This window comes from Pelodiscus sinensis, chromosome Z (assembly GCF_052426305.1).
Source record: "Pelodiscus sinensis isolate ZL-2025 chromosome Z, ASM5242630v1, whole genome shotgun sequence".
Classification (NCBI taxonomy): Eukaryota; Metazoa; Chordata; order Testudines; family Trionychidae; genus Pelodiscus; species Pelodiscus sinensis.
The window spans coordinates 16,641,348-16,668,706 of record NC_143085.1 but is presented as its reverse complement, the minus strand read 5'-3'; the positions used below and the strand labels follow the sequence as shown (position 1 = coordinate 16,668,706).

Genomic DNA, 27,359 nt, shown 5'->3' with positions numbered 1-27,359 from the left:
GGTTAAACTCACAGCCACTGCTGGCAGCCTGTGGGTCTGGCAGCTGCTGGGAAGTCGTGGGGCCAGTGGACACTGGGAACTTACAGGGCTGGCATGCACTGGGAGGCCTTGGTTCCAGCAGCCAATCTTGTGGGTCCAGTGGTGCCAGCAGCTCACAGGTCCAGCAGTGCCAGCAGCCTGCAGGTCCAGTAGCTGCTGGGAGCCTGTAGGGCTGGCAGTCACCAGGAACCTGCAGCACTTGCAGCCCACAGAACATTTAACCATGTAACCAATTTAATTTCAAACAGTTATATGGTAATTTTTTTAAAATTTTTACATCCCTACTAGAGATGTTGCAGCAAGAGTCCATAGGCTACTAGTAGTCTGTGGAGCACTTCCTTATTGTTTTTAGAGAAATGAATGATCATATGGTAGTACTGGGTGGTCCTGCATATTTCCAGATGATGCATTAAATTAAAAGAGCTAAAAGAATACCGTACATTTTCATAATTTTACAGTAACTAGCTATATGAAAAATTATGTCCACAGGGAATGTTATAGAATCATGAATCTGAGGGGAAATGTATTGCACAACTGTGATTTAGAGAAGTGTCCGTTTATGAGGCTTCTGCTGAGTAAGTCACTTGATATTAATGGTTTGGTTAGCTAGATCCTACAAGCATTTGAAACATCAGTCCTAATGAAGCTAAGGGAAACTCTACGCAGATTTCTATCACATTTCTATCACTATTCTACGCAGATGTCTTTCACAGAATGAGGTCCATTATTTATTACAAATTTTATCCATCGGTAAAGTTATAATTACACTGTTGTCTCTCACTGAGGTTTTATCAATAAGTCTGAGATTTTCAGAGCTGATTAGTGATTTGGGGTACCTCCATTTTGGACTGTCCAATTTGACAGGAGGAAAAAGCGTCCAATTTAGAAGGGGTGTCAGTTCGGGCACCCAAAATCTGAAAGCATAAAAAATCATGTCAGTTTGAAATTCTAGGTCTAAGGGATAAATTTGAAGAGATAGGACTAACTTATTTTGAAGCTATAAATTTTGAAGTGTAGGTATATTCCAGGGCTACGTCTACACTGGCCCCTTTTCCGGAAGGGGCATGTTAATTTCAGCTATCGTAGTAGGGAAATCTGCGGGGGATTTAAATATCCCCAGCGGCATTTAAATAAAAATGTCCGCCGCTTTTTTCCGGCGTTTAGAAAAGCCGGAAAAGAGCGTCTAGACTGGCCCCGATCCTCCGGAAAAAGCGCCCTTTTCCGGAGGCTCTTATTCCTACTTCAAAGTAGGAATAAGAGCCTCCGGAAAAGGGCGCTTTTTCCGGAGGATCGGGGCCAGTCTAGATGCTCTTTTCCGGCTTTTTTAAAAGCCGGAAAAAAGCGGCGGACATTTTTATTTAAATGCCGCTGGGGATATTTAAATCCCCCGCGGATTTCCCTATGACGACTCGTGAAATTTACATGCCCCTTCCGGAAAAGGGGCCAGTGTAGACGTAGCCCAGGTGTTTAGAAGCACATGTTCTTGTACTTTCATATATGGATGCAAATTTCCAACAAATGCAAATTAAAAAGCTCTGTTTCAACACTTCTGAAAAATTAGCTTGGGATAGAAACACTTGGGGAGAATAAGGAGATCTGGTTTTGATTTCTGACTGACAGAGATTCCTATTGGATTCGGGAAAGATATTCCACAAAATGCTTTTACTAGTATGTACTGCCTTTCACACAGAGATCACATATTGAAAAAGGCAAAACTCATGGGCTGTGTCTAGACTGGCAAGATTTTCTGGAAAATCAGCCACTTTTCCGGAAAAACTTGCCATCTGTCTACACTGGCCGCTTGATTTTCCGCAAAAGCAATGATGATCTACTGTGCAAAATCAGCCGCTTTTCCGGAAAAGCTTTGCCGCTCCCGTTTGGGCAAAAGTCCTTTTTCCAAAAAAGTGTTGTGCAAAAGGGCCAGTGTAGACAGCTAGCTAAGGCTTTACGGAAAAAGCAGAATAAACGGAAAAAAGCGGTTTGGACACCTGGAGACCCCGTAGGAGCCCCGGTCTTCCTGGTAACCCGAGCTCTTAAAAGAACTTGCAGGCTGCTGATCGCACGTGGCAGGAGTGTGCCTCAGACCTGCGACCTGAGGTCTGTCACGGCGCCCCTGCCCTGCCCAGCAGCCATCTGAGCCAGCCATGGCAGCTCCGGGTGCTGAGCCACCTGCACCCCCAGCGCAAGAGACCCCCAGGGGCCACAAAAGACGGGCTCCCTCCTGGACCCCCAGGGAGCTGGAGACCCTCCTTGACCTCTGGCAGGAGGAGGAGGGCCTCCACAATACCCGGTCCTGGCGCCGCAAAGCCAATATCTTCGGCCGAATGGCCGAGGCGCTGGCCCAGCGTGGACACCCTGCCCGGAACATTGACCAAGTCTGGGCGAAGGTCAAGGAGCTGCGGCTCGAGTACGTGTGGGCCAGCGAGGGTAGGGGGGCAGGACCAGACACCTGCTCCCACTATGACCGGCTGCACTCCATACTGGGCCAGCCAGCCCCGCAAGGCCCACATGTGCAGGTGGACACCTGCCAGCGCCCCCCCGTCATCCGAATCACCGAGGCGGGGGAAGAAGAGGAAAGCAGCGCTTCAGGGGAGGAGACCAGCGTTGCCACCCAGCAGGACCCATCCAGCAGCTCCTCTGAGGCCGGGGAAGGATCCACCGGTGAGTCTTTGCAGTTCGCACTCACAAGGGCGGAGGGCGGGGGGGGGGGGGAGCCAGGCGTCTGGAGGAGGGAGGGGCAGAGCATGTCACTCAGGCCACTTGAGTTGCATGCTGTGTAGCATTAGGCAGCAAGCAGCACGTGCAACCACGTGCAGCCTGGTGACGGAGCGGCACGTGACCGTGGCAGGCAGCTGCAGGACACGCCTGGGACCCTGCTGCTCACACACATTCAGCGGGACCAGGGGGAAGGGTGGATGCCAGCTGGAACTGGCCAGGGCCCCAGGGACTCAACCCAGAGCCCGAACCTCTGCAAGGGTCCAGAACGGAGAACAGCACACTGTCCCATGCCTGGCTGTGAGGCACAGCCAGCTGCTCTTGGGTAAATCGCAGCATCACAGCCCTGTGACTGTGGCCCCCACTGAGCCCCTCACCTGCTCCCGGTGCCTTGGCTGGCTCCCCAAGGTAAATCCCCACTGTGGCCACACATGTCCCTGGGCTACGGGGGTTGTGTGAGGGATAGTGGGAGGGAGAAAGGGGGGAAGCGCTCGGCCACCCTTAGGGCCACCCTGAGTTTTGCTGCAAGGATGGGACACCCCCCCCCCAGTCACTCTTCTGGTTCCGTTCAGGAGATATCCCACACGATGGGGATCTGAGAGTCCAGACCACCTCTGCCAGATGTGCTCCCAGGCATTGTGTGGGGATGCATCTCACTCCCTGTCAAACATCAGTGATTAGCCCAAAGCTTCACAGTCTCCACCGGCAGGGAGTTCCACAGGTTAACACAACACACGCGCCCTTCCGCCCTCCACAGGGCCAGGACACAGACCGGTGGTTACAATATATGGAGGAGGACCCTACTCCAGTGGCAGTCCTCCTTGCAAACATACAACACGGGGGGAAGCGGGTGAACCGCGTGGGCCCAAGCCACACAACTGTGGGATCACCTGGGCTCAGGGGTGGAGGGCATGAGGTGTGGGGACAGTGGCCGGCCTGCCTGCCTGACCCATCCTTTCTTCTCTTCCCTGCAGCGGGACCAAGCACAAGCCGGGGACCCTCCAGTCTGACAGCAGCGGCACCCCCAGCTGCCCACCAGTGCCATGTAAAACCACTTGCCTTGCACAACTAATCCTGTATCTTGGTACTCAAATCTTCCACTGAAATCAGTACAGATTGGAGATATCTGAATGCAAGAGCAGGCTCCCATTTGTTTTGCAGTTTGGACTTCTGGGCTAAAAGTGCTTGCTATCCAGATTTCCTGTTTCTTTCACAGTTTATTATATATGTTTTAGAATGTGCAAAGTGTAAATCTGTGATGCTTCAGAAGGATTATTAATTATATGTTTTGTTTTGATTTTTTGTTAATCATCATAGTATTTCAAGCGATTAAACAAATTAAAAGCATTCAATCATAATGTATTCCCAAACGGAATGGGACTAGGGAACTTTTTTCATTCCTAGAAGGGAGGTTAATTCCACTCTGACGGACACTTATGCTGTCCAATGCCAAACTTCGCTGTCAGCCAGCCGACAGACTTGAGGAACTTCACCAATGAGATGGTCGTTGCTGGGTTTAATAAAACAAAGATGCCCAATAGGAAAAATCATGGCCAGTGAGAAGTGCGTCGTTTTGTTTGCTGACTGCAGACGGACAGCTGCGAACGAGGGGGCACAGAGCAGCAGCAGCAGCAGCAGCAGGACCGTTTTTTAGGTTTGGAGCACAATTCAGCTCTTTTCCACCCTTCCCCCTCCTGCCCCTCTCACAGACACACTAGCCAGCCATGCTGTCCTTAGAGGACGGAGGGGAAACCTGAATTCCTATTTCCATCACTCAGCATTTTTACCGCCCCCTCCCTAATTTTACTGACGGGAAGGGATTAACACCCCCACTCTATAAAACAGTTGGAGGGATGAATACATTGCAGCACACGTTAACTTACAAAACCAACTGAATCTCTGGTGGACATCTTACAGAGAGTCTTTTTGAAAGGGCGTTGAGAAATTAAGCATTATTCAAACTTTATAGGTGACTATTTAAACGTAATTCTTAAGGGGAAGTGTACAAAAACCTCTTTAAAGAGACATTATTTCTTAGTTTCTTTTTTTGGGATGGGGGTAGAGTTTTGAAGAGGACTATTAAGCAAGGTTGTTTCTCTGTGAGATATGAAGAGCGCCAGACCCTGGATGTGGGAGTGGACGACCATATAGGAAGATCACGGCAGCAAGTTTGTTTTTTTTAAAAGAAGGAATCCTAAGTGTTTTTAAAAGAAAAGCAACAAAAAAGGTAAATGTAAAACAAGAGTTAAAGGCTCCTTCCATTCTTCCCCTTTGGATAAAGATGTTTTAGATGCCCTTTGCAAATGAAGAGGGAAGAAGGAAGGGGGTGGATTAAGTCTGAGTGTGATGCATCTACTATGTTGCCTTGGAGGATAAGAAGGGAATTTAATCTGTATCCGACGTACTCATTGTGATCTCTGGAGAGGAATTTTTGAGTTGGGAGGTGGAAAGAAATGCAACCTGAATCGAATGCACCTACACCGTTTTTTCTGGGGTCGGGGAATGAATGGGTAGCAGGCAGTGGGCATCTAGAGGTGTTTTTTGCTTCTGGAAAATGGAAAGGGAGAGAGGAAGAGGTCTGATTGCTCTACTGCCGATCAATTGCTGAGTGTTTTATTTAAGAGGGTTTGTTTGTTTTTTGGTACACCGCTTCCTGGTGATCCCGTGAAGCTAGAAGAGGCAAAGAAAATAAGCTGAGGACAGATATAGAAGACGACATGGTGAGCTGATCATTAGGGGAGAAGGGACTGGACTATTTTGTAAAGCAGATCTTGGAGATTAAGTGAATTTAGAATGACTTTGCATCACGGTTGCAGAGTAGCTTTGTTTGCTTAAGGCTGCAGTTGAGGCTTGAAGTGATATGTATTTTTTTGTCCTGTGATGTGTGGTGGGGGACCTGACCTACGTTAATGGCTAAAATTACAAATAGCCACCACACACACATGCATACCGTAAATAAACCAACACTGCGTGTGTTAATTCTGTAAAACGATGGGCAGTTCTTGTGGAGGGAAGTCGTTGCTCAGGTTATTTGTGGCGTGCATAGAGATGAGACCCCTGCTTTGTAGCAAAGAGCACGCAGAACTAACCTTTGTAGTTTAAATTGTAAAAAGATTAAATCCTCTTTCAATCTTATCATCCCAAGGAAGTACTTTTAGTATGCATTTTTCTCTGCTGCATTACTTTACATGGTTATAAACTAATATTTCCAAAACTTGAGCAACTCTTTAAAATGTTCAGATCAAGCATATAATGGCAGAGCCCCTCTCTTTCTATATAGTAGTAGATGGATTCGTCTAAAATATTTTTCAGTTTTTATAATGTACTCTCTTGTGCCTAGTTTTGGTGAACTCCAGTTTTTGTTCTTAGCAGGTTCAATTTTTTTTTGCAAATCTTGTAATTTCATATTCCAATTATATTAATCTTATTAACATTGACTGTGTGACAGCCTTGAATTGGTGGATAAATATTTTTCCTTAGAGAGGATTTTTATGGTTAAATGTGGCAAAATATGGACAGTGGCTGATTGTATCTTCCTCTGGTTACAATGCTGCAATCTGTACCTATCTCATCTTCTAGATTTAAAGCTGTACCTTACAAACTGCAGAAATTCTGTATTGTCAGGAATGGATCCTGACATTGTACTGTCCCTAAAAATGTTAGAAGAAACTAGAATAAGGAAAAATGCAGTTTCATGTTGAGTCTGCTTTGGAACAAATTAGGATTGTTATATTAAACTAGCACTGCATATGCATGCTGTCTGAAGGAATTGGAATACTAATAATAATTCATAGTTTATACAAGAAAACAACTTGTGAGCTATATTATGATCGCAGTAATGCAAGATATTTAGATGGATGTTTGTTATATTTATTTTAAGCAACATCTCTGTAAATGGTTGTCTGAAATATTTAAATTATATGCCCCATTAGGCAAATGGGTTCTCCCCTCCCTCTCCCCCCAGCCTGGCTAGAGGAATGTGTTTGGTGGGCATGGTTTAGAGGAACAATACAGTTTGACTGTTAGTTATGTCCCCATGTTTTGTCTAATGATGCTTAGGCTTTGCTTTATTAGACATTAGTTGTTATCCATGCAAAGTTGTCTTTGCTGATTTGCTATTATTATTACATGGTTTCTCTGAACATAAATAACTTAAAGCAGTGGATTTAACCATAGATTTTACCTAATATTATTTAGAAATAACTGATGAAAAACTGTTTCCCATTGCTTGTTGTTTTCCTCTGTTCCTTCAAAATCCCTCCAGTGGAATTTGATTTCAGTAATTATTATTGGAAGAACCAATACATTAGCAAAATGCAGTTATTTACAGGATATACAGTTTGTAAGTAGTGCATTGGGAGAGAGTAGAATACTTCCTTTTAGTTGTACTTTATATTTTGTACAGTCTATAATGAAGACTGACATTTTAACCTACAAGTTCATGTGCATAAATATTACGTTGTATAGATTTAAGCATCTATGTCATATTTTATGTAATGCAATAAACACTATTTCTGCATTTCTGGTAGATTTAAATTTGCATCTGAAGCTATATACTATCAGAAAACATGCCAGAACTGTTATAGTACTACATTTATAATTTGCTGCTTTTAATATTTTATTGTGTGGATATAAATCATTGACACAAATGCTGTAAACAAATGCCTTAATTGCTAAGAGTGAGACTACATTTAGCTTACCCCTTTCCAATTTAAGGGAAAAATGATAGCATGTTGTAATGCATGGCATTAGTAATAACTATCAGTGTAATCTCCAAATAGAAGTTCTGATCAGATATTGCTTCCCTGCAACTTAGATCTTCATAGAAGAATAAGGACTATATTCTGTTACATTAGTGTAAGTTGGATTCAGTGATTACTCTGGGTTTACACCAATCTTATTGAAAGTAAAATCTAACTCATCTTTATTCTAAAATCCTTGCAGTTCAGAAGAGTTAGTGATCACAGAATATTTATCTTCCTAATTCAAAACACTTAAGACACATGCAACAAGACAAACATTGCATTTTTTCCAGAATATGAGGTAGAAATATGATATTGCTATAACATTTAAAAACAAGAGAAAAAGACATCCTGAGCTATTCTTCTGTTAAGTGACAGATTAGGTATAGGTTATATATGACATGTAATCAATAAGTAAATCTAAGATTTTGGCATGGGTAATTTTAGTAAAAGTAAGGGAGAGGACATGAACAATAACCAATAAATCAGCTAAGCCATAGCCCTGCTGCATGTGGCTGACAAAGAGAACCCTGCTTCCCAGGACTGAAGTTGCAGAAGCTATGTAAAATCGTGGTCTCTGTGACCAACTCATAGCCTTATCATAGCCAAACATGTATCTTTGGAAAGCAGTGGAACTTGACCTGCTTATTAACATTTTCCTGACCTATCCCCATCAATTTGAAAGAAGCCAAAATAAGTCTGAAAAACAGTGGCATGTGCATTTCATTTTCTATTAGCTCTTTCCACTTCATAAGAACATAAGAGCAGCCATACTGGGTGATACCAAAGGTCCATCTAGCCCAGTATCCTGTCTGCCGTCAGAGGCCCAATACCAGATGCCCCAGAAGGAGGGATCACAACAGGTAATATTTCCTAAAAACCGAAACCAAACAATCCACAAAACCCCTTAGAGTTCCGTTATACCAGGGTTTTGGGACTCCAGTGCCTGTCGCCTAGCTCAGGACGAATGTATGTGAAGTATCTCATGAGATTGAGATATGTTTATTTCTCTGCAATGTTTTAAGACTAGGCAGCAAAATATAGTAAGTTCTAATTTTTTGACGGGGTGGCTGCCAGCCTTTCATAACTCAGATTTTCACAAAGTGGCTTTTTGGTGTCCAACAGACAGTTTATGAACAGAATCTATTGTCCTTCATTGCTTTATAGACATAATAAGTGAAACAAAGTATCTTTCATATAGTTTGGATTACATTTGTTGACTATCATTGTTTCACTAAAGTTTTCTCTTTAACCCACAAATATGCATGTCTCTACCAGTTCTTAAAGGTTAGCCCTAAAGAAAACATGGGGAAAATGGTGGAAGAAGAGACAAGGAAATCCTGGGGAAAATGAATGAGGGCCCTTAAATTATTTTTATCTATTATAAAGGGCCCTTTGGTTTTCTTAATCTAGTTATTGAATTCTTACTCCTGCTAAAAACAGAGTACATCTTCTTGTAAGTTTTGTCATTACTGGGAGTATGACTGTTGATATTATGACTGGTCAGCAGTGCTTTTTTTTTTAACCAAAAAATAAAAAAAGTGCCAGTACTCCAGGGGAAAAGTTGTTAAGCCCTCCCCCCAAAAGCTGGGGTGGAGCTAGCATTGCCCTTTGATGAGATGTGGCCCCTTTAAGAAACACGGTCCAGCCAACTGTGGAACATTTGCGTACGGCGGTGCCTGTACGTTCCGTTCTTTCCAGCTAAGCTCTGACTGGAGATTCCAGAACTGCGTTTGGAGTTCCCAGTACTGCGTACCAGGCAGTACTGTCACAAAAAAAGCGCTGGTGGTCAGTCTATGACAATTAGTCTAACTACTGAAGGCACTGTCACCTCTCTATGTATTAAGGAAAGTTTTTCCTGCGAGATGACAGAGTGATATTATCATGTCACTCTATGTCACCCGCCCCCCAGCTTAAACAAAGTCCCTAGAAGGGGAAGAGGTAGCTATGGCTCAGGGCTCTCCTCCCTCCGTTCCTCTGAAGGAGGACTAGGGGCTGGAGGGAGGGGCCTGTGACCCTGCAGGAGCCAGTGAGGAAATGCTCCCTCTGGCTGCTCGGGCCACCACCTACCTCAAGCTCCAGCCTGGTAGCCTCCTTGATCCCCCCCAAGATTAGCGTGCCAATGCTGGCTTCTTGTGGGGGAGTGGAGAGAGAAGAAAACCCCAACGCTCCACACTGGAGGTGGCTTGCTGAATAGTGTGCACTGTTGGATGGCCTTTGACAAGATCCTCGGGGTTTTCTCATCTTCCTGCTCCCCGACAGGAAACCTGCACTGGCATGCTAATCTTGCGGGAGAGGTGGGGTTCCAGGCTGGAGCTCCAGGCAAGTGGTGGCCCCAGTGTGCCTAGCCTGAGCTACTGGTGGTGGCAGTTCCCTGCTACACCCCAGAATGTTTGGGCTCCCAGCGCAGTGAAGAGCTGCTGCTGCGGTCCCTGCTACTCCTTGGCTCAGACCTGGCCCTCCTACAGTGTCTGGAGAGAGTCTGAGAGGCCAGGGGGCAGGCTAGTGCAACTCCTCTCTGGTGGTCTTGTGAAATGAGAAGTAGGTCCCACCCTATCTGATGGACAAGTGTAGCAGTCTCAGAGATCCATAGCAGGGGCACCATTTCAGATGGGGGGGGAGGGGGCAACCTGTGTATGCAGTGCTGGGGGAGGAGAGAGTGAGAGGATGGGGTGGAGGAGACTGAAGACTGCAACTTCAACAGTATCATTGAGCATGCTCAGTACAAGCCAAGCAGCAAATGGGGGAGAACAACCCCATCTGCTCTTCCGCTCACCCATCTCACATTACCTCTTTCCAAGGGCTATTAAGGCCCTGGAAAACTTTAGGCTTTTTTTTTTTTCCACAGATAATTTAGCATTATCTGACAGGAACACTGTATCTAATTCTTATATACAAGAAAGAAAATTAAATTCAACACTGAATTCCATCTGACATTGTGTTGCCTAATCACCCAGTTTGGAGAGATTCCTTTGTAACTCTTATTGCAGTCAGCTTTGGACTTAACTTTTCAGTAATTTTGTGTCATCTGCAAATTTCGCCACTTCACAGTTTGCCCCTTTTTCAATAATATTTATGAGAAGTTTAAGAGCAGTGGCTCACATGCAGATCTTTTTTCCCTATTTTTGAAATGGACTATCCAGAAATGTTTTCACAATGATCTAACAATACTTTAATTACATGAATAAGAACATAAAAACGGCCATACTGGGTCAGACCAAAGGTCCATCTAGCCCAGGTTCCTGTCTATCAACAGTGGCCAATGCCAGATGCCCCAGAGGAGTGAACACAACAGGTAACAGATAATCATTTTGTTATCTTAATCACTCTACATCCCTCTCCTTATAAACAAACTCCCTTCTCCAAAGAGAAAGCTGAGAGCAGCATGTATCTGTTGCAGTTGAGAACTGCCACTAGAGCTAAGACATGGACTTTAAGCAGACCTTAAGTCTGAAATGGAGGAGTTCAAAATTTAGGCCCGTAGCCCTCCCATAAATGACACTGTTGACATTCCATAGACTGCATTGGCATGCAGAAATTGGGAATCTTTCACTACTGCTGGACTGGTTTTGAGGTTAAATGAATCCAGTCTCCAGTATCTACTCTATATTTCAGAGAGTTTGTGCATCTGTCTGTGTCCATCTGTGAGTCCATTGTCCAAGAACTCCTCAATGGTAAGAACTAGGACCATCACTTCCTCTTATCAAACCTTAAAGCAAGATCAGGGTTTGGTTGTGCCAAGACAATGGCATGTATGTGGAGTGTGATTGTTTTGCATCAAACGGAAAGGGAGGCCTGTGACAGTGGGAGAGTTATATTCACAGGGGAGCAGTAAGCACAGGGGACTGTTATACTCACAGATGACCAAAGGTGCAGTACGCATCCCAGCTATGGGGAGCAGCTGCTGTCTAGCAGCATGGCCCCTGTCACCCTGGGCTACTCCTGGGGAGAAGCCACCTACCATGCTATGCAGTGCCTGCTGCCCTGGGCTAGCCCTGGGGAGAAGCCAGCAGGCAGTCTGTGTACCTCGTGGGCCATGTTGGCTTCGCTGGCTCCCAGCTGCACTAGTCTCCTTCCACTCTGGGTTTCTGGATTCATTGGCTCCCTGCCCCAGGAGACTGCTGGCAGCCCATGGGAGTTCAACTGTTATCTGGAACCAGTAAGTATCAGCTAATCAGTTAACTAGTTAAATGTTTATATCCCTAATAGCTAGTGATGATAATACTTTATCTTGTACAGCATTCAACGTACAGGCTGCCCCCAACTTGCGATGTGATTGGCTCCGGGGATAGCGTCGCAAGTCGGGGGTGTCATAACTCAAGCCCGGATTTACGACAGGTGTCGTAAGCCATCGTACATGCGAGGCCGAGGACATAAGTCAGGGGATTTTGGCCCCTTCCGCACTTATGGAAAAGGTTGTAAGTGTTGGGGGTCGTAAATCAGGCCGTTGTAAAGCGGGGGCCTTCTGTAATCAATAATCCTCAAGATAAAATTGTAGTGGCAAGAAGACCACATCAGTGAGGACTTCTTTTGGTTTAAGTGACTGGTTTGTGTGTTCGGTGTCTTCAATTCAAATCTACTTATCCCTTTGTCTTTTATCTATGAAGCAATGTGGTGGCCATTTTATAAGGTATTAAGATTCATTTAGAACACATGGAGAAGATGACAGTTCTCATTTATTTATCCATTTTATATTGTACTGGAAGACCATTTTGTGATGTTGGAAAATGTGCAGTGTTATGGCTCACATCAAATATGACGGCATCCTTAGACACTTATTATTCCATAAGGTACTTGAAAGTACTGTTTTAAATCTTCTTTGTTGCCATTTTTTCTAAATATTGTTTTCTTGCATCTTGTGTACATGCTTTTTTTATTTCGGAAGCTTCTACAATGTTTCCATGAGCTGTGGTGTGGAATATGCCAATGCACCACTGATCTACTAGGTTCTTATTTGTAGGTCAGTGACAAATTGAGATTTTGCTGTTTAAGCGGTATCATCTCTTTGCTGGTTCAGTGCTTACATGGCATTTCAAGTTGGCTAAGGATTAAAAGAACACTGTTGAAGAATCTTTCACAATTTTACTTGTACACTTTTTGCTGTGCTAAGACCTTGGAAGCTTGAAATCTGAAGCCTTTCCAACCAACTCTTGTCCTCCTCCAGAACAGTAATTTTCTTGCATTTTATTTAAAAATACTGAAGTATTTAGCGGAAGAAAAACTAATAAAGAATTACATTGCAAGAGTGAACATTATAGCCTGGGTTAAGAAGAGAAATCAACTACATCATTTTTGGCTCAGGGGAATTTTGACATTATAATAAAACTCAAGTTCTTTATTTTGTCTCTCTCCTCCTCCTTTTAGAACTGTGCACTTATTCGAGGTGAGAGGGTTTGGGTAGAATTCTCTTTCTCTTCACGGAATCAGATCTGGAATCATAGGCGGCGAGTTATATGGGCTCGTGGTGCCCATGCTCCAGCAATATTCAGAGCCAGGGGCCCTGCTCCACCAATATTTGGAGCTGGGTCTCTTCCCTGGCCCTGCCTGGATCAGCCCCGGCCCCAACCTGCCGGCCCCCCATGCGTGTCCTCCCCCCCCCCCGGCCCTGCTGTGCACAGCTTTCAGTCCGGCTTCCCCTTGCTGGCACGCGCTGCCGGCTGCTGCCATGCGCGGGATTTACAGGTGAGCAGGGAGACGTCCAGGCGTGATGTGATGTCACGGCCCGGGACTTGAAAACTGCTTGGCGTGGCGTTGCACCGCGTGGCCTAGCTCCGGGTTTAGAGTCCGGGGACTTCTGGGGCCCGACTGCAGACTCCAGCCCTGCACAGTAGAAGGCAGAAGGTAAGGTAAGGGGAAAGGTAAGGGGAGAGGGAGGGAGAGGGGGATGAAGGAGCTTGTGCAGAGGGGGAGGGGGAAAATAGGGGAAGGAGTGGGAGTGGAAGGGGCTTGTGTGGAGGGGGAGGGGAAAATAGGGGAAGGGCAGGAAGAGGAAGGGGCTCGTGTGGAGGGGAGGGGGAATGGGGAAGGAGTGGGAGAGGAAGGGGCTTGTGCAGAGGGGGAGGAGGAAGAAAGGGGAAGGCACCAAGGGACAGCGTGGAGGAGAGACAAATGCCAGGGGGCCAAGTGCTGACAATGAAGAAAAGGGCAGGAGGGAAGGTGTCAGTGGGAGGGGGACAGGGTGATGCTGGGAGAGGAGAGGGAAAGGGCACTGGAGGTTAGAGGGGAAGGGGAGGTGCTGGGAGAAGGCTTGAAAGAAGGGGGTGGGCATGAGAAAGGTGGGGATGGAGCAAGTCATGTGTGAGGGCACGGGCATGAGGGGAATGGGGCAGAGAGTGGTGAGGGGGTGGGCATCAGGGAAAAAGAGGGCAAAGGGGGCAGGGGCAGTAAGGGAAGAGGGAGGCACCAGGAGAGTGCAGGGGTAAGGGAAGGTGCAGGTGCCAGAAGATTCTGGGGATGAAGCAGAAGGGCAGACACCTGCAGGGGAGGGACCAGCACCAGAGGACAGAGGGAGGGCTGGTGTGTAGAGGGAGGTGTTAGGAGAGGGGACGAGGAGGGGTAGCTCACATGATCACAGTGGGAGTGGGCATGGGGACAGAGAAGGGCTGGTGGAGGGGGGCAGGTCACAGGAGGGCTGAGGGCAGTGAGAAGGGCAGGAGTCAGGACAGCAGAGGAGAGGGAGAAGTTGGGGGGCAGCAGGCACCAGGAGAGCTGATGGAGCAAGGGGAGGAGACATGGCAACAGAGAGAAAAGGTAAAGGTTTATAAAATATTTATTAATAACTTGGGTACCACAGTGGCACATCCAAACAAGCCACATGAATTCAGTACTGTTGTGCAACACAAAATTCATTCTGCTCATGGGAGGAAACTCTTAGGCTATGTCTACACTGGTGGCATCTTAACGCAAGAATATCTTGCACAAGAACACGTCTACACTGCCATTTGCAAGCTGTGCTGTTGCACAAAAGCAGTGTGGACACTCTCTTGCACAAGAAAACTCCGATGGCCATTTTAGCCATTGGGGTTTCTTGCATAAGAAATCCCTGCTGAGCAGCCACACTGCCCTTTTGCGCAAGAGAGCTTATACCTGTTAGAAAAGAGTGTTGCTCTTGCGTAAGACACCCTCTCTTACCACGCCGTACTGTAAATTTCCTTGTGCAAGAGCAGGTGGGAAGTGTGGATACTCTGTGGGTTCTTGCGCAAGAACGGCTGTACTTGCACAAGAAGCCATGAGTGTAGACATAGCCTTAGAGGGAACACCTCCCCCAGCCTCTCTGCCCCCAAGTTAATGTCACAGACATTGGGTTAATGCAATTGCAGGATAGTTGCATGAGAGGGGTTTGGTGGGGGCCAAACTAATCCCTGTTGGTAGGAGGATGGTAGGAAAAGTCCTTACAGAAGGGTCACATGACACCTTTTACTTCTGATCATGTGTCCATCTTGCCCCGAGCGTGTTACCTCCAGAGGCCTGGTTAATGGGGGCTAGAGGGTGTGGCTAACGGGGGTCAGGGATGTGTCTAATGGGGGTCGGGGCGTGGTTAACAGGGATTAGGGGGTGTGGCTAATGAGGCACCACCAAAAATTATACAAACCTGCTGCCCCTGTCTGGAACATATCTCTAGCAATCGTCTAGTGCAATCCCCTGCACTCATGGCAGGACTAAGTATTTTTTAGACCAGCCTGACAAGTGCTTGTCTAGCCTGCTCTTAAAAATCTCTAGTGATGGAGATTCCACGACCTCATGTATTTACATTCTTTTCAATGGATTTCCAAGATCGTTATTCTCAGCTGGACACTTAATCAAGTGTTACTCAAATCACAGTTCCATTGAATTCATCTGGACTCCACACAGTTGTGGTGTTCTCCTGGGGGAAAACACTTTGCAGGATCAAGGCTTACACTTCATTTTGCACCTTATGGTGATGAGGAACAGATTTTTTTGTAAACTTATTTCTGAGAGCATAGAAAATGAACTTTGGAGCTTACCAAAGAGAAAAGGGAGTACAGTCCATGTCCCAAGGTCGCTTAAAATCTAGAAACAATTGGCACGGAAGGAATGTTATTACATTACATTCTTTATGTTAATATGTAATTTAAATGCTATTTGTAATCTTTTGGCAGTAAGTTTGAGGAATATTTTCAAAGTTCCCCATAATTCTCTTCCCAGAGGAGACTATTCAGTGAAGAAATTCAGTGTGAAGAGAGGTGTCTGAAAGATGAACTCAGGAAGGTTCTTCAAAGCATAGGGTTAGGGTTCTCTGTTGTTCCATGCATAGGATTAGAAATTCTCTGTTAGTACAAATTGAGAGGCCTGTTCTCTTGGAATTAAATTATTTAAATTATTTAAATAAAATTATTTACAGTTGCCATCAAGTTCTGAGTGGCAGCGGTATGCAGCATAATGACAAGGTCCTAGGTGACCATAGACTTGGTGCAGAACTGTAATTTGTTGTCTTTGTGTACTTTCTTAGATCTTGTTTTGGGAATCTAATATAAGTGCACACTTGATTGTTTTGACAGTGTTCAGATCTCTGAATATTTATACTCGAAATGTTTAAAATCTTGACCATGCTTTAAAAATTTTATTTAAGGAGACTTCTCAATTGGAGTCATTTTGAATTGTCTAATTGGAAATGTGTTACGCTCTGGAAATACTGCCAGTTCAGGAAGATACATTTTAAATCAGTCCAGACTGGAGTTAGTTGAATTGGGATTTTTTTAAAATAAATACACAATATAAAAAATTATCCTTGCAAAAAACAGCCCCAGATTAAGTATGGGTAACAGATATAGTGTAGATGTTTCTTAGTTTCTAGAAATTCATCTGATTTGATATATTCAAATATAAATAAGTACTTTGTATTTACTAAATAGCTCCAAAGAAGATATTTCTTTATAGGAAAAATATATCACTTATCACTGTAATGATATCTTTGCTTAATTTATCTATTTTTTCCCCAGTGTTAAACAAGTTAGTGAAACCAAAGCCACTCTAGCCAGGGATTTAATAGTCTGTTAATCAATTGTTATGGCCGCGTAATTTCTGCACATGACTTGGAAGCATATCAGCCTAATTCCTCCAAGGGCTTTTTCCATTCCAATACACAATTTTTCCTTAATGTGTGTTATGCATTGAGAAAGTGTCACCTTTATTTTTTACAATTAAGTCCTTGATCATTGATTTATTTTGATTATAGACAATAATATAAGTGCTCATCTAGGTAGCCATAGCAATCCTGCGAGTAATAGATGTTACTACTGTGTGATTTAATTAAACAACAGAGTCCACCATTATTTTTAAATTCTTAATAAACTACATTTTAGTAGGAAAAGTTGGAGATGCCAAAATATACAAACTCTTGGCGGCCTTACTCTAAAGCTGGCTAATAAAATGTAGGATATCTTGGGGTTTGAGAGTCACAGTATGAAGCTGGCACTTAAGTGCATTTCTGTTTGTACTTGAAAAACGTTCACTTGGATCACTAGTAACTATGGGTAAAGCCCACCTCTAAGACGAACAAAACGAATACTCTAGTAGCATTTTAAAGACGTCATCTGAAGATGTGAGTCGTGCCCACAAAAGCTCATTGTGGCAGGGTTACGGGTGCGAGCGACTCTCCTCTTCTCCTCCGGGAGCAGGGGGCTCCGCGAACCCACCACCTTGAGCTCAGTCAGTAAATCCCTAAGCAGGGTCTATCTGCGGTGGGACCGGTGGGTGCGATCGCCCCTCTGCCCTAGTCGGTAAAGGGGGTTCAGTGGACCCTCCACCACGTCACCCCTAGCGGGAGCTAGAGGCTTAGCCCGTCAGCGGGACTCAGCGTCTTTGCCCCCTTTCCATCTCTTCAATGGGCGGTTGCGTGTCTGTAGGGTTGGGGTGCGACCACCGTCCCCCCCACTGCCCTTGTTGTGGGGGATTAGGTCGATTGGGGTGCTCTCGTGCAGGGGATTTTGGAGGAGTGGTGACCCGGGCCCTCCCTCTTCTCCGGGTCCCAGCCCGGGGCCCTAAGTGGAGTACGGTGCCAGTGGGCCTCCCTCCACGGCAGGCAGGGCTGCAGCCCTAAACTCGCCTGCCCACGGGCACCAGAAGTGCCCTGCCCAGAGCTCCTTCCACTCCTCGCCTTCTGGCTCCCACAGCGGGATGCCCGCTGGGTCACTCACCCCGCCGGAGATGCTGGGTTTGCCCAACCAGGATCCGGGGACTGATGGAGCCGTCCTTCTTCTTCGCCCGGGGGGCGGGAGGCTTGGTACTGCTGGAAGCCAGTGTTGCCACCTCTCCCCTTCCTCCCTTCCGGCGTCCCGCGGCCACTTCTTAAGGCGCCCAGGGAGTGACATCAGGGGGTTTGCTCCACCCCACCAGGCCTTCCCCTCTAATCTCTCCCCAGTGCGCATTCGGGGCTCCGCCCCTGAGTGCATGTTGCCCCATGCCGCCGGGATACTTTCCCGCGCGTCGGGTCAGGCCCCGCCTCTCCCGCTGTGGGCTTTCCCTGGCTCCCCCGCGCCTCTGCTCTGGCCGGTCGGGACCAGCCCCACCGCTTCCTGCTGCGGCACCTGTTACCTCGCCCGGGGGGTTAACCCTCCCGCCAGGGCCAGTGCAGACCCCACTGGGTCCGTCACACTCATGATACCATCTACATGTTTTGTTAGTCTTTAAGTTGCTACTAGAGTACTTTTTGTTTTTTAAGTTTTTCTATTTACAGACTAACTTGGCTATACCTCTGAAGCTCTGAGATTAATTTATTCAATTCTTTTTGGTTATTTTGTGCATTTGACAACACTGTCAGTTTCATTTGAAAATGTAGCTTCTTGTGATGGGCACTAGCATGACAATATCACTCATGTGCTGACCTGGGAGCCTATGTACATGTTTCTGTAGGAGAGCATTTACGAGTACTAGCAAAGCTGAACCAGAATGTTGAGAGGCATTAGGCTGGAGTACGACAAAAGGAAAATAGTCCCAAGCACTTTCAACAGAACCTTGAATATCAGCTGATATACAGAATCCTCCGCCCCTCCCCCAAATGTTTTATTAGGGGGAATTAAAAAATAATGGGTTAAGTGGTGGAAAACTGGAAAATTGAAGTTTAAAAATGTAACTTGACAGTGTCCCTTTAGAACAGGGGTGGGCAAGAGGCTGCCAGTGGGCCAGATACAGCCCACCAAGCCACCAGATCTGGCCCACGGTTGTTTTGCTGGGATCCTTAAGCATAGTGCAGCGGCAGCCACATGAAATGTAACTGCTTTATTCTGGGAGTGAGGAGGGAGGCTTTGTGCTCTATTCTGTCCCTCAGCAAAATCACTCAGCTCCCATTGGTCAGTTTCCAACTTCATTGGCAGTGGAAGCCAATAAAGCCTCCTCCTGCCCTGCTCCCACCCCACTCCTTCACTCTGCGGGAGCAGAGCCACATAAAGCAGCTTGCAACTGCAGTCTTCAGGTTCCTGTAGGTCTGCTGCCTGGCAGCTACCTAGGTAAATGCCTCCCAGCCAGAGACAGATGGGGCTCTTGTACCTTTCAAAAGTGAAATGCAGAAGTTCTTATCGACTAATCGTTGGACTATTAACTAATAGCTTCTAAAACGATTAACCATGTAAGCGATTAAAATTTAAATCAGTTCCATGGTTAAATGAACTATGTGGGACCGTGAAATTTAACATCCCTATTTGGGACCAGAGTGACACTGAATCGTGTCACTACTACACAACAGTTCTCATTTGATACACATAACAGATTCAGGTCAGTTGCAAAATCCCTGGGTGCAGGATGTTTAAGTATACAGGCAGTCCCTGACTTACGCGGATCCGACTTATGTCGGATCCGCACTTACGAACGGGGCTCTCTCGCCCCGGAGCTCGCAGGCAGCGGACCGCCACCTCGACCTCCAGGGCGAGAAAAGCTGCTCCCGGTGCCCCGGGTCTGCTGGGGACCGTCTCCAGCAGACCAGGGGCACCGGGAGCAGAGCCGCAGCCGCGGCGGGTTCCGCGCCAGAACAAAGCCTCAGAGGCGCAGCACCCCACCGCTGCGGCTTTGCTCCCCGTGTCCCTGGTCTGCTGCGGGGGGGGGGGGGGGGCGAAACTAGTGTGCCCCCCCCCCCCAGCAGACCAGGCTTTTGTTGTGGACCCTGGGGCAGAGCAGCTGGGGTGCTGCCAGTTGGTCCCGCAGCGCTGGTCTGGGCACTACTGGACCAACCCAGCAGCACCCAGCTACTCTGCCTCAGGCGTCCCCAAGTCAGCCGCTGCTGAAACTGACCAGCGCTGACTACAGGAAGCCCGAGGCACAGTTGCTCTGCCTGGGGCTTCCTGGAATCAGCCGCTGATCAGTTTCAGCAGCAGCTGACTCGGGGACTTGGGGTTCTTAAGTTGAATCTGTATGTAAGTCAGAACTGGCGGTCAGTTTCAGCAGCAGCTGAATCTGGACGCCAGTTCCGACTTACATACAGATTCAACTTAAGAACAAACGTACAGTCCCTATCTTGTACGTAACCCGGGGACTGCCTGTATGTTTCTTACACTTAAGAACAGATCATTTATCTCTATTAAACTTTTCTGTAGTTCTTATTCTGTCACTTGAATTAGCAAATAGTAATCTGGTACAATATATAGTGTGGATATTTTGATTTAGAAGTAAACCCTATTAAAAAATCCCTAATAAATACCCATCTAGTGTACTTGACAAAGCTGTAAGGCAAAAACATGATGCAAGAAAGTTTTATTCGTGCTAATTTGCAAAACAGCTATAAACCATGATGAACTTGAGGTGCTCCTAAGGTTTCAAAAGCAAAATTATATTGTATGCAGGACCCAAATTTAAAAGTTTCCCAGTAAATTTAAGACATAATCTCTTTTTGTCTATGAATACAAATTATATTTAACTTTATTTGATCTCTATAATGTCATGTACAGTGTCAAACATGAATTCTGACTTAGAGTGGCAATGTTCAGTTTTCTTGTGCTGCAGGCTGGATCATACCATGCTGGTATAACTACTCCACAAATTGTTAGTCTAGCTTTCATTAATTCAGTGTGACAATAAAAGTAGTGAGTTATTGATGGCAGTTGAAGTGACACCATTATGACTGTAATCAATAACCCGCCTGCACAGAATAATAACTACCACCAGGAACATATTTTGTATTGATTCAGAAATCTATACCTCCTTCAGTTCCTCCCACACTTTACTTCCTTCATTTATACAACGAATTCTCTACTTTTGAGAAGCCATTTTATAGTTAAATACTAAGATATGATGGCATATCCAGATGTAAAACAGTCCTAACTAAGCTTGAAACCTTGGTAAAATTTTCTGATCAACAGAAATAATTCACATTCCAGCTTCCACTTCAAATTAAAATTTGCGCACTCTCCCTTCTCTATAACTTCACTGTTCACCTTTTTTCTTCTTCTTTTTCTTCTGAGTTTCTCATTAAATGAGGAAGTTTTCATACGAGGACACTATTTTAAAATATCATTGCTCTCTCAGGGCTTGTCTTCACTACCGGTGGAATCAATGCTGCAGCAATCGATCCACCGGAAGTCGATTTATTGAGTCTAATAAAGAACTACTAAATCAACTGCCAGTTGCTCTCCCATTGACTTCAACACTCCAGTGGAACAAAAAAGAGTAAAGGTAGTTGACAGGTGAAACTCTCCCATTAATCCAGCATGGTATGGACCCCACATAAATAGATTTAAGCTGTGTTGAGTTGAGTTACGCTACTAATGCATTTCAAAGAGGCAGACCGTGGACTCTATGTGGCACTGCCACTTTGAAATGTCATATGCAGCCCCCAGCTGGCCCCAGGCTGCATGCAGCATTTCAAAGCAGCAGCGCCATGTGGAGCACAGCATCTGGCCCCAGGCTCCACACGGAGCTGCTGTTTTGAAGCACCCCCTCTATTGCCCCCCCCTTTGCTGCCTCTTTCTGACTGAAATGTTGGCGTATCCAGATGTAAAACACTCGTAACTAAGCTTGAAACCTTGGTTAGATTTTCTGATCAACAGGAGTAACTCATATTCCAGCTTCCACTTGGAGGCGACTAGTAGATTAGTGTCAACTGTCCAATATGCATTTGGTTATTGGATAGTTGACTAGTCGTTCACATCCCTAATTTACGTATCTGGAGTGATGTAGATTAGATCAACTGTGGGAATTAGTTTAGACAAAGCCTATACAGGTCAGATTAACCTTGTGTGAAGCCTGGTCAGATTGCATCCCCATTCCTCCCTGAGTCCCCACCACCTGCTCTGCCCAGGCCTTGCCACCACTCCATCTCTTCTTGAGGACATGCTTGCCACTTGCAGGGGGCGGAGATGAGCGAGTGGAGGTTCCCGTGGAAAGGAGAAGACTATAGGTGGGGGGGCAGGGCCCTTTCTGATTGTAGTCCCAGAACTATTGCAAGCCAAAAAAAATCTACTTATAGGCTGTGTCTAAACTGGCATGATTTTCCGGAAATGCTTTTAACGGAAAAGTTTTCCGTTAAAAGCATTTTCAGAACAGAGCGACTAGATTGGCATGGACGCTTTTCCGCAAAAGCACTTTTTGCGGAAAAGCGTCCATGGCCAATCTAGACGCACTTTTGCGCAAAAAATCCCCGATCGCCATTTTCGCGATTGGGGCTTTTTTGCGCAAAACAAATCTCAGCAAAAACAAATCTCAGCAAAAGTTTTGTGCAAAAGGGACTTTTGCCCGAACGGGAGCAGCATAGTATTTCCGCAAAAAGCACTGATTTCTTACAGTAGGAAGTCAGTGCTTTTGCGGAAATTCAAGAGGCCAGTGTGGACAGCTGGCAAGTTTTTCCGGAAAAGCAGCTGATTTTCCGGAAAAACTGGGAAGTCTAGACACAGCCATATTGTTAATAAGGACTTTGCACCAGAAACATCTACAGTCTGCTTCAAATGATCACCAATTAAGTTCAAGACCTTCTTGTTTGACTATGTTCTATTCAGAAGTAGTTACTGCAAAGCTATTCCAGTCATCTCAACTGACACAAAAAAGCATTGAGCTGTGTTTTAAGATATCTGGTTGATAAGTCCTTCATAGGTCCTTCCTGTGTAATCACTCTGAGGAATAGCATGTCATGTGAACTAGATTGGACATTTAGACTGGACCTCCCCCCAAGGTCCCTATCTCTTTCTTCTTTCCCATAGAATTATTGAATGTGAAAGGAGAAAGTAAGTAGCTGTTGGACTCAGGGACGGATCCTGACCTAAGAAATTTGGTCTATAAGGTTTCTGAAAGTATGTGATGAGAATTTCAGTTAACTTAGGCATCAGTTGTGTTTTATATATTTTTGTAAACATTACTGACTTTTATGCCTCATTATTTGTGTTCACTGAAAATCTCTCTTTGTAATTAAACTTGTTATTATTTTATCTAATCCATTGTGTTTAAATGTAAGTATTGGGGAAACTACATGTGGGGTAGCAAGTTGAATACATATTATTTCTGTTAAAGAAATAATGGACTTAATACAACCTGTATGTCCAGGAGAGAGCTGGGAAGTAAAAGACATAAATTTTTGAGGTTGTGTTAGTGTAGGAGTGGGCAAGATACCTCTCATGGGCATATCCTCAGCTCTGGAAACAACCAGCCAATAGGAACTGACACCAGCCAATCTCTCAGTTCCTACTGGCTGGAAACAATTTTTCCTATTGTTTTCAGCCAATAGGAGCTGAGAGATTGGCCTTGGCAGTGCAAGCCTCTCCCCACTTCTGGAGCTGAGATCCACATCAAAGAAGCGGCCTGCAGTTTTAAGCTGTCTGGGGCTGCAGCAGGCAGAAAGCCCAGCCTTCGTTGGGGAGGAGGTACTGCAGGGCTCCTGGTCAGCACCTCCCAGCTAGAGCCTGCCTCTGGCACCCCTGCTCCTTCCGCACCCCAGTTTCCTTCCCCAGGTCACCATCCAAACCCTCTGTACCCCTCGCCCCAGGTCACAGCTCCCTCCCAGACCCCCCTCTTATATCCCTCCCCCAGGCCAGAATCCTTTCCTGCACCCATCCCTCCTCCCAGACCCTGCACCCCAATCCCCTGACCCAGGTCACAGCCCCTTTCTTCACCTAAACTCCTTCCCAGAACTCACACCATCTCCTGCATCCCAGTCCCTTACACTGTGCACCCGTCTTCACCATCCTAATCACTGCAACTCCTCAAGGGTATGTCTACACAGCAAAGCTATTTTGAAATAACAGCCCTTATTTCAAAATAACTTTCCTAGCCTCTACACAGCCAAAGCGCTATTTCAAAATAAATTCGAAATAGCAGAGCACTATTTCGAATTTGGTAAACCTCATTCTATGACGAATAGCGCCAAATTCGAAATAGCTATTTTGAAATAAGCGCTGTGTAGACATTTATTTCAAAATAGGGGGCCTCCAGCCTTCCCAGGGTGCCTTGGTGGCCACTCCAGCCTCAACCAAGAACAGTCCACTCCCTCCCCCATCCCTGGAGCCCTTAAAGGAGTTGACTCTGGCCACAGTGCCTGTGCCGGCTCCAAGCGTGCCAGCCCAGAGCCAGCAGTCACTGCCCCTGACCCAGTGGCCCCAAAACGTGAGCCAGCAAGCCACTGGCAGCCAGCCCTCCACCGCTCCCCAGGAGCAGTCTGCCAGCTCCCAGGAGCCTGCCAAGGTCCAGAGAAAGCAGGTGCCTTCCTGCTCCAGGGTGGAGATCATGGATTTCATTCAGGTTTGGGGGGGGGATGCCTCCAACTTCCATAATCTCCACACTAGGTGGAGGAACACGTCTATCGAGGGCAGGATAGCTGCCAGCCTGGCCACCAAAGGCCAAATGTGAACCCAGGAGCAGGTTTGCATGACAATCAAGTTGGTCCAGTGAGACTTCCAATCCTGAGTCCTGAGCTTCTCCTTCCCCTTGCTTCCCCCTTCCAGCTCCCTCCTTCCACATTTTCCCCTCCCTTCTCCCAGCCTCTCTTCTTCCCTCTCCCACCTCCTTTCCCCAGTCTCACAGAGTTTCATTCCCTCCCTTCCAGTTTTGTTAAATAAAGAGAGTTAGTGTTCATGAAAATACGTGTATTTTATTGACATCAGGAAGGGGGTTTAGGGAGGGTTAAGTGGAAAGACGTGAGGGAGGAATGAGGCACAAACCCCCAGTGGGCCAGACCAAGGAGGCTCTTAGTGCTCCTCAGGGTGGAAGCTCTCCCGTAGGGCCTCCTGGATACTGACTGCCCCCCCCAATGGACCTCCCAGATGGCAGCCTGCAGAAAGTGCAGCCAGGCTTGCAGCAATGTGTCCAAGAGAAGCACCAGAGTGCCCAGAGCAGCTCTGGCTCCATGTTGCAGAGTGCTGTGGTGTCCTGAGTGAGGGCAATCAGAGCACGCAGAGACAAAATGCTTTGCTGTCCCTTATCAAGGTAGACAAGCAAGCAGGGAAACCTGAGAACTGGCTGTCCGAGGAGAGTCCCTTTAAGCACAGACATCAGTTAGCCTCTGGCAGCTGCCCCACACAGTAAGTCCTGACTTGGTGCCCTGCCGGAACTGGTTCCGGCCAGCCTTAAATGTGATTCAGAGACCACTCAATGTGGATGCGAAATGCATTTTGTGTGTAGACATGTTATTTCGAAATAGCTATTTAATAGTTATTTGAAATAACTATTTCAAAATAAAAGTGGCAAGGAGTCCTGTGGCACCTTATAGACTAACTGCAGTGTAGGAGCATAAGCTTTCGTAGGCAAAGACGCACTTCGTCAGATGCATGTAGTGGAAATATCCAGAGGCAGGTATAAATATGCAGGCCAGAATCAGGCTGGAGATAACGAGGTGGATCCAATCAAGGAGGATGAGGCCCACTTCTAGTAGCTGATCTGGAGGTGTGAATTCCAAGAGAGTAGAAGCTGCTTTTGTAGTTAGCAAGCCATTCACAGTCTTTGTTTAATCCAGAGTTGATTGTGTCAAACTCGAAGATAAATTGTAGCTCAGCAATTTCTCTTTGAAGTCTAGTGATAGAAATGTAGCCGTGTTAGTCTTGGGTAGTTGAAGCAAAATGCAGGACAATGTAGCACTTTAAAGACTAACAAGATGGTTTATTAGATGATGAGCTTTCGTGGGCCAGACCTACTTCCTCAGATCAAATAGTGGAAGAAAGTAGTCACAACCATATATACCAAAGGATACAATTAAAAAAAATTAACAAATATGAAAAGGACAAATCACATTGCAGAACAGAAAGGGGATGCGGGGGGGGGAGGGGGGAAGGGGGAGGAAGGAAGGTAAGTGTCTGTGAATTGCTGATATTAAAGGTAGGGAGAGTGGGATGTTTGTGAGTTAATGGTATTACAGGTGATAATTGGGGAAACTGTCTTGGTAATGGGTGAGAAAGTTCAAAGTCTTGTTAAGTCCTTGTTGGCAAGTGTCAAATTTTAACATGAATGACAGTTCAGAGGATTCCCTTTCAAGTGTAGATGTAAAAGGTCTTTGTAGCAGAATGCAAGTGGCTAAGTCATTTAGAGAGTGTCCTTTCTGGTTAAAGTGGCAAGAAACTGTTTTCTCTTTGTGATCTTGTCTGATATCTGTTTTGTGGGCATTAATCCTTTGGCGAAGTGTCTGAGATGTTTGTCCAATGTACATAGCAGACGGACACTTTCGGCACATGATAGCATAGATTATATTTCTGGATGCGCAGGAATATGTGTTCTTGATCTTATAACTCACTTGGTTAGGTCCAATAATGGTATCAGCAGAATGAATATGTGGACAAAGCTGGCAACGGGGTTTGTTGCAAGGGAAGGTACCAGGGTTGGTATTAGTGTGGTATGTCCTGTGGTGGTTGGTAAGAATCATCTTGAGGTTAGGTGGTTGTCTATAGGAGACTATGGGTCTGTCTCCCAGAGCCTCTTTGAGTATGGTATCCTGTTCCAATATAGGCTGTAGTTTATTGATAATGTGTTGGACAGGTTTAAGTTGGGGGTTGTAGGTGATGACAAGTGGTGTTCTATTGTTGGTTTTCTTGGGTCTGTCTTGAAGTAGATGGTTTCTAGGTATTCGTCTGGCTCTTTCAATTTGCTTTTTTATTTCTCTGGGTGGGTAGTTGAGATTTATAAATGCTTGGTAGAGATCCTGAAGCTTCTGGTCTCTGTCAGTGGGGTTAGAGCAGATGCGGTTGTATCGAAGGGCTTGGCTATAGACGATGGATCGTGTGGTGTATTCTGGATGGGAGCTGGATGCATGTAGGTAACTGTATGAGTCGGTGGGTTTTCTGTAGAGAGTGGTGTCTAATTTTCCATTGTTGATTTGTACGGTGGTGTCCAGGAAGTCTGGTCCTGAAGTCTTTGAAGTCTGGTCCTGAAGTTTTTTTGCTGCAGGATGGCTACCTTTAGATCTGCAATTGTGTGTCCAGGGAGATTGAAGTGTTCCCCTACAGGTTTTTGTATGTTGCCATTCCTAATATCAGATTTGTGTCCATTGATTCTTTTACGTAGGGACTGTCCAGTTTGGCCGATGTATATAGATATTTCGAAATAACACTGTAGTGTAGACATATCCCAATAGAAAAGTGAGGCCTTTGAGCACTTTCTAAAATCTAGGAGTGGTCTCCCGCCAAAAATTATTGTCCACTTCTGTGTTTGTGTCACCCTGAAGCATAGCCAATGCTAGTGAGAGACAGAGTGTAACTCAAGGGATACCTAGACTTTAGTAAGGCGTTTGATACGGTCTCGCATGATATTCTTATTAATAAACTAGGTAAATACAACTTAGATGGGGCTACTGTAAGATGGGTGCATAACTGGCTGGATAACCATACTCAGAGAGTAGTTATTAATGGTTCACAATCCTGCTGGAAAGGCATAACAAGTGGGGTTCCGCAGGTCTCTGTTTTGGGACCGGCTCTGTTCAATATCTTCATCAATGAGTTAGATATTGGT

At 45.8% G+C, this 27,359-nt stretch overlaps 1 protein-coding gene across 7 annotated transcripts in view; it reads left to right on the top strand.

Annotated features, from left to right (window-relative positions):
• The first annotated feature begins 4,321 nt into the window (after positions 1–4,321).
• Positions 4,322–27,359, top strand: part of ARVCF (ARVCF delta catenin family member) — a 603,575-nt gene continuing 580,537 nt past the window's right edge. For 4 of the 7 annotated variants that reach the window (XM_075898325.2, XM_075898321.2, XM_075898322.2 and 1 more), the window contains exon 1: positions 4,337–4,981. The gene's annotated coding sequence lies outside the window, so the exon portion shown is untranslated. Of the gene's footprint in view, positions 4,982–5,424; positions 5,475–27,359 lie in introns of all 7 variants that reach the window. The other 3 variants (XM_089775247.1, XM_089775245.1, XM_089775246.1) reach the window with 2 other exon arrangements.